The sequence below is a fragment of the Lathyrus oleraceus genome, chromosome 4 (genome assembly GCF_024323335.1).
Source record: "Lathyrus oleraceus cultivar Zhongwan6 chromosome 4, CAAS_Psat_ZW6_1.0, whole genome shotgun sequence".
In the NCBI taxonomy this organism is placed as follows: domain Eukaryota; kingdom Viridiplantae; phylum Streptophyta; class Magnoliopsida; order Fabales; family Fabaceae; genus Lathyrus; species Lathyrus oleraceus.
This window is the reverse complement of record NC_066582.1, coordinates 227,132,129-227,138,431: the sequence shown is the minus strand read 5'-3', so window position 1 is coordinate 227,138,431 and position 6,303 is coordinate 227,132,129.

The following is a 6,303-nucleotide window of genomic DNA, read 5'->3' as shown; positions in this document are numbered from 1 at the left end:
TTTGTGTTTTTTCGTGTGATTTACTTTGTAAGACTATATTTGTTAATCATTCATATGTTAAGGAATAAAGTTTGAGTTATTGAGGTGTAATAGTTTCATCATTCATACTATTTTGTAATTGTCCAACACTAGGGATAGTTGTTGAAAGAAAGTGAGAGGGGTATCATACTTAGGGGAAATCCTAAATAGAAATTCACAGGTAGTATTAAGAAAAAAGGAAATGAACTAGAAGAGTTCATCTAAGACTATTTTTTACTTTTACTATTAAGAGTGAGTTTCCTTTCTTGGGTTAACGCCCTCAAAACATATGTGTTATTGCATCGAACTGGGTTACCATTTCCTTGTGTTCAACTTTCTTTATTTGCAATTTTATTGTTACCACATCCATAGTGTCATACACATTGTCTAGCATATTGTGTTTGATATTTTCTAGAAGGAGAACATAATTTCAATTGAGATCAGAGCAGATACCATGTCCTGCTTGGGTGAGCTTTAGCGAACATATACGTTATGTTCAAATGGATAACGATAAAGAAGGAGGATTTATTAACCAGATATTTATCATAGACGACACTAAATATGATTATTGTAAGGATCACATGATATCTTTTATCAAATCCATCTAAAACAAGACATGGAAGACACTCATCAAAGGGTGGACACATGCAACAGTCATTGCTTTAGATGGGACTCAATGCTCGAAGCCAGAAGCAAATTGATCAAAGGAAGAAGATGATGAATCACATGGAAACTCTCGTGACCTCAACGCCATATTCAATGGTGTTAACAAGAATGTCTTTCGATTTATATACACATGTAGTGAAGTCAAAGAAGCTTGGGAGATTTTCAAAACTGCTCATGAAGGAACCTCAAAAGTTCGGATGTCCATACTTCAACTTCTTACCACCAAGTTTGAAAACCTGTCAATGAAGGAAGACGAAACCATAGTTGACTTCTATGTTCTGATTCGAGACATAAAAAAATAGCTTATTTGCTCTTGGTAAAAAAATGTTTGAAGAAAAACTGGCCAGAAAAATCCTCAAATCACTCCCAAAGAAGTTTGACATGAAAGTTACTACTATAGAGAAGCTCAAGACATTAGTTCTATCAAAGTGGATGAACTTATTGACTCATTGCTAACTTTTGAAAGGGCCATAAGTAACAAAACTGAAAAGAAAAACAAGGGATTTGTATTCAAAGTTGATGTGAAGGAAGACAATGAGCAAAAACTAGAAGACACTGATAAGAACCGAATCAACTTTATTGCTCTTCTTTCCAAAAGGTTTGGTAAAGTAATGAGAAGACTTAATAAGCATTCGAGGAACGATGTTGTGACAAATGTGAAGGGAAAATTTCTTGACAACTCAAGAAGCTTTAACTCTCAGTGCAAGTTCAAAGATGGAGATAATCATAACAAAGGTAAAGGAATATAATCTCATGAATGCGAGGGTTTTGGACAAATCCAAGTTGGATGTACCATTTCCTTATAAAGTAAAAGAAAGGATATTATGCTACTCTTTCAGATGAAGAAACTAAAAATGAGGGTGAGGATAAAAAGGCTAACAATGTAATTTCGTTCACTACTTGTTTAGGGTACAAGACATATGATCAAATGTTGGTGAATTAAGTGATGAAGAACTTTCAGATGTAGACGTGGCTGAAGCGTACAGGTTATTGTATGTCAAAGGGAAATAAGAATACATGGCAAGTGAGAAACAAAAGTCTCATATAAATACATTACTTAAAGATAAAGATAATCTCACCAAAATTTTTGTTGACCTAAGGGTAGAAGTCACTCTTCTAAATTCTAAGCTAGAAGGAATGACCAAGTCAGCTCGTATGCATAACTATGGTTCAAATATCTTTGATGAAATCCTAGGTGTTGGAAAGATAGCTAGAGATATGGGGGTGTTGGTTTTGACTATAATGAAATGAATGAAAAAGAAAACAAATGTGTTCCTCCTAAACAAAAAAATGAGTTCTAGATGTTAGAAAACATGTGAAAGCAACCTTCTCGTATTTATTATTATCATAGAAGTCTTGTCAGGAAACCCTTCTAGAGATGTCACTATTATGGAAATTTTGGGCACATTCAACCTTACTGTTATAAACTGTATGCTAGACCTTTCTATCCTTACAAACAACATCCAATCAAGCAGACACCAAGAAAAGAACATGTTAAACAAGCATGGATGGTCAAAGAGGTAGCCACAATCCATATTGCGCACACCTCTCTAAGAGTTTCCTCTTGAGAAGACTGTTATTTTGATAGTGGATGTTCCAGGCACATGACATGAGAAAAGAACTACCTCAAGGTGGTAAAAGCTTACTCCAACAATTATGTTACATTTGGTGATGGTGTCAAAGGCAAGATTATTGGGGAAATAAAACTTGTGTATCTAGGCCTTCCAAAATTTTAATATGTGCTTCTAGTTGAGCGACCGATTTCTAATCTTATTGGTATCAGACAACTGTATGACCAAGATCTTCGTGTCAAATTCACACATTTTGAATGTATTGTCATGAACAAAGGTCAGAAGGAAATCATGAAAGGAACAAGTTCATTTGATAACGGTTACACGTGGAGATCTTAACCTGATGAACCTTCAACATTTTAATCACAAGAAAAGATGAGACTAAGTTATGGCACATGAAACTTGGTCATTTGAATCTTAGGAGCATGAGAAAAAATATATCATCCAAATCTATCAAAGTTCTTACCAACCTCAAGATTGAAGAAGGAAGAGTATGTGGAGACTTCCAGATCAGGAAAGACCAAGATTCCTCATAAAAAGCTCCAACATCTTACCATATCAAAAGTACTGAAGTTACTTTACATGGTTCTCTTGGGACACATGTAAGTTGAAATCTTGGGTGGAAGGAGATATGTTTTTGTGTTCGTTGATGATTACTCAAGATTCACTTAGGTTGACTTCCTCGGGAAAAAATAAAACACATTTGTCACCTTTGAAAGAATGTGTGAAAGACTACAATGTGAAAAAGGAAAGGAGATTGTGAAGATTGTTAGAATTCAAAGTGATCATGTAAGGGAATTTGAAAACTCTAGCTTCTTAAATTATTACTCTTCTAAAGGAATGGCTTATGAGTTCTCTACTCCAATTACTCCTAAAAAACGGAGTGGTTGAACGGAAGAATATAACTCTTCATTAGATGGAAATAGTCATGTTTCGTGAAAAGAATCTACCTTACTACTTCTTAGCTGAAGCAAGGGACATAATATGTCATATTCACAATGAGCTATTGAAATGAAGGAAACAAAATGTCAAATACTTCCATGTGTTTGGTAGTAAATGTTCCATCCTGATTGATCAATAACAAAGGCGCAAGATGGATCCTAAGAGTGATCAAGGAATATTCTTGGGATACTCAGTCAACAGTAGGGCATGTCATGTATACAATAATCACACCAAGAACATCATGGAATAAATCAATGTTACGATTGATGATGATCCTCAAACTGTGATAAGAGATGAAGATGAAGACTACATGTGCAACAATGATCAAACTGTGACAACTGAAGTGCCAACAAAAGGTCTGACACTCTGTAGAATTCTGATGCTCAAGATTCAGATGAAGATAAGGAAGATGGCTCAATAAATAAACGTCCCTCTATTATAATTCAAAAGGATCATCCATTTTAGAATATGATTGGAAATCTAAACAATGTAATTATTACTAGATCGAAAGAAATCATTTCCAACATGTGTTTCATTTCCAAGGTTGAACCTAAAAATGTTAAATAAGCAATAACTGAAGAATATTGGATTAATGTCATGCAAGAGAAACTTGTTCAGTTTGAAAGAAAAAAAGTTTGGGAGTTGGTTCCCATACCTGACTCAGTCAACATTATAGAAACCAAGTGGATCTACAAGAACAAGTCATATGAAAATGGTAATGTGACCAGGAACAAATATCTCTTAGTTGCTCAAGGGTATACCAAGGCATTGATTTTGATGAGACTTTTGTTCACGTGGCACATCTTGAATCTATCAGACTTCTGTTAGGAATATCATGTCTCCTAAAATTCAAGTTGTATCAAATGGATGTCAAAAGTGCCTTCCTAAATGGATTCTTAAATGAATAAGTCTATGTTGAACAACCCAAAATATTCATTGATCCTAATTCTCCAAATCATGTCTACAAAGTGAAGAAAGCCTTATATGTGATGGAACAAGCTCCAAGAGCTTAGTATGAAAGGCTTGTTGAATTACTCACCACTAATGGTTAAAGCATGTGTGGTATTAATAAGACACTATTTGTCAAGAAGGAAGAAGGTAAACTGATGGTTGCCCATATTTATGGGGATGGTGTTGTATTTGGGGTAATGTCAAGCAAGATGGTGAGGCATTTTGTTCAGCAAATGCAATATGAGTTTGAAATGAGTATGGTAGGTGAACTCACTTACATTCTTGGATTCCAAGTCAGGAAAATAAAATAAGGAATATTTATATCCCAGAGTAAATATGCCAAGAACATTGTTAAGAAATTTGGTCTAGAAAGTGTAAGACACAAGCGTACACTAGCTGTAACTCACATCAAGCTAACAAAAGATGATTAAGGAACTAATATGGATCAAAGCCTCTATAGAAGCATGATTGGAAGACTTATGTACCTTACAACCAGTCGTTCAAACATCACCTTCTCAGTAGGAGTTTATGCTCATTATCAAGCCAGGAAAAAATTCAATCATCTCACCTACGTCAAAATAATTATTAAGTATATAAATGGCACAAGTGACTATGGTGTTTTGTACTCTCATGACACTAATGCCATTTTGGTTAGATATTATGATGGTGATTGAGGTGGATATGCTGAAAATAAAAAGAGCACCTCTGATGGATGCTTCTTTCAAGGAAACAATTTGATTTCATGGTTCAACAAGAAACAAACTAGTGTATCTTTATCAACAACAAAAGTTGAGTATATTGTTGCAGGTAGCAACTGCATTCAATTATTATGGATGAAACAGAAGGTGAAAGAGTACAATGTCAAACAATATGTTATAACATTATATTGTGACAACATGAATGCAATAAATATTTCCAAGAATCGGGTTCATATCACTCACACTAAACATATTAACATTCACCATCACTTAATTAGAGAGATGGTTGAAGACAAGGTCATAACCCTTGATCATGTGGCAACTGAAAACCAACTGGTGGATATATTCAATAAGGATTTGGATGCTTCTCAGTTTGAAAAATTGAGGAATGCCTCAAGTTAATGTATTGTAGATAATAGCTAGCAATCAAAGTTGAGATGGCATATGATTTATTGCATGATTATTTTCTCTCTCATGACCATCATTACACATAAATATGTGCCTAAAATTACTTCAACTTGTAGTATTCCAAAATCAGTTATTATTCAAAACACTATTCATTGTTTCATTACGTGCCTCATAAGTTACATAAAACTTTTTAGCTTCTCTGAGCCTATCCCTACTCATTATTCTCTAACCCTTAGTAGATCGTATCACATTCCCATTAGATATCTCGCCATCATGGTCGACACCCGACATGGAACAAAGACCTCTAAAAAGGAGAAAAAATCAATGAAAAAGACCAAGAAACCTATTATGGAACCCAAACATGGAGCCAATGTACACGGTGTCAAAATGAAGGGAGTTTTTCTTGGAGGGAAGGCCGATGGTCCGGCTGGAGGTCCTCCCACCTTGGAACCACCGAAGGAGTTAAAAAATAAACAAGGTTAAGAAATCTAGAGACAATTTCTCAAAGATCCATATCTCCATTAATGATCTTAATGGAAAAGGCACTGATGAAGGAGACAAGGTTACTAAAGTTAATAAGTGTTGGTGTAAGCCCTAGAGGCCAATAATCTTGGTACTTGTATCAAATTATTTATTAATAATAAAAGGCTTTATCTTTATTATGTTTGTTTAATAAAGTCCCTAGAATAGCTAGTCCGTTTAATGTATCAAGTGTGACTTAATCATGAGATCCCATTAAACATAAGGACATTATTCTTAAAGTATCTGTAGTCGAGCTTTGTTGTGAAGTGGGATAACATTAAAGTATTAAGACTATTATGTGTATATATTGATGATCACATCTCATGGATCATGGATAATGAGTTATCAAGTCTTAAATACGGGATTGACCCGCTATGAGAATACTATATAGAATGTTATGCTAAGTGTCATAAGTTATTCTCATGATGATAATGGTGTATACCACCCTTTGACCTGAAACCACTATGTATCTTAGATGTAGAGTCGAGTGCCTTATTGCTGATCAAACATTATCCGTAACTGGATGA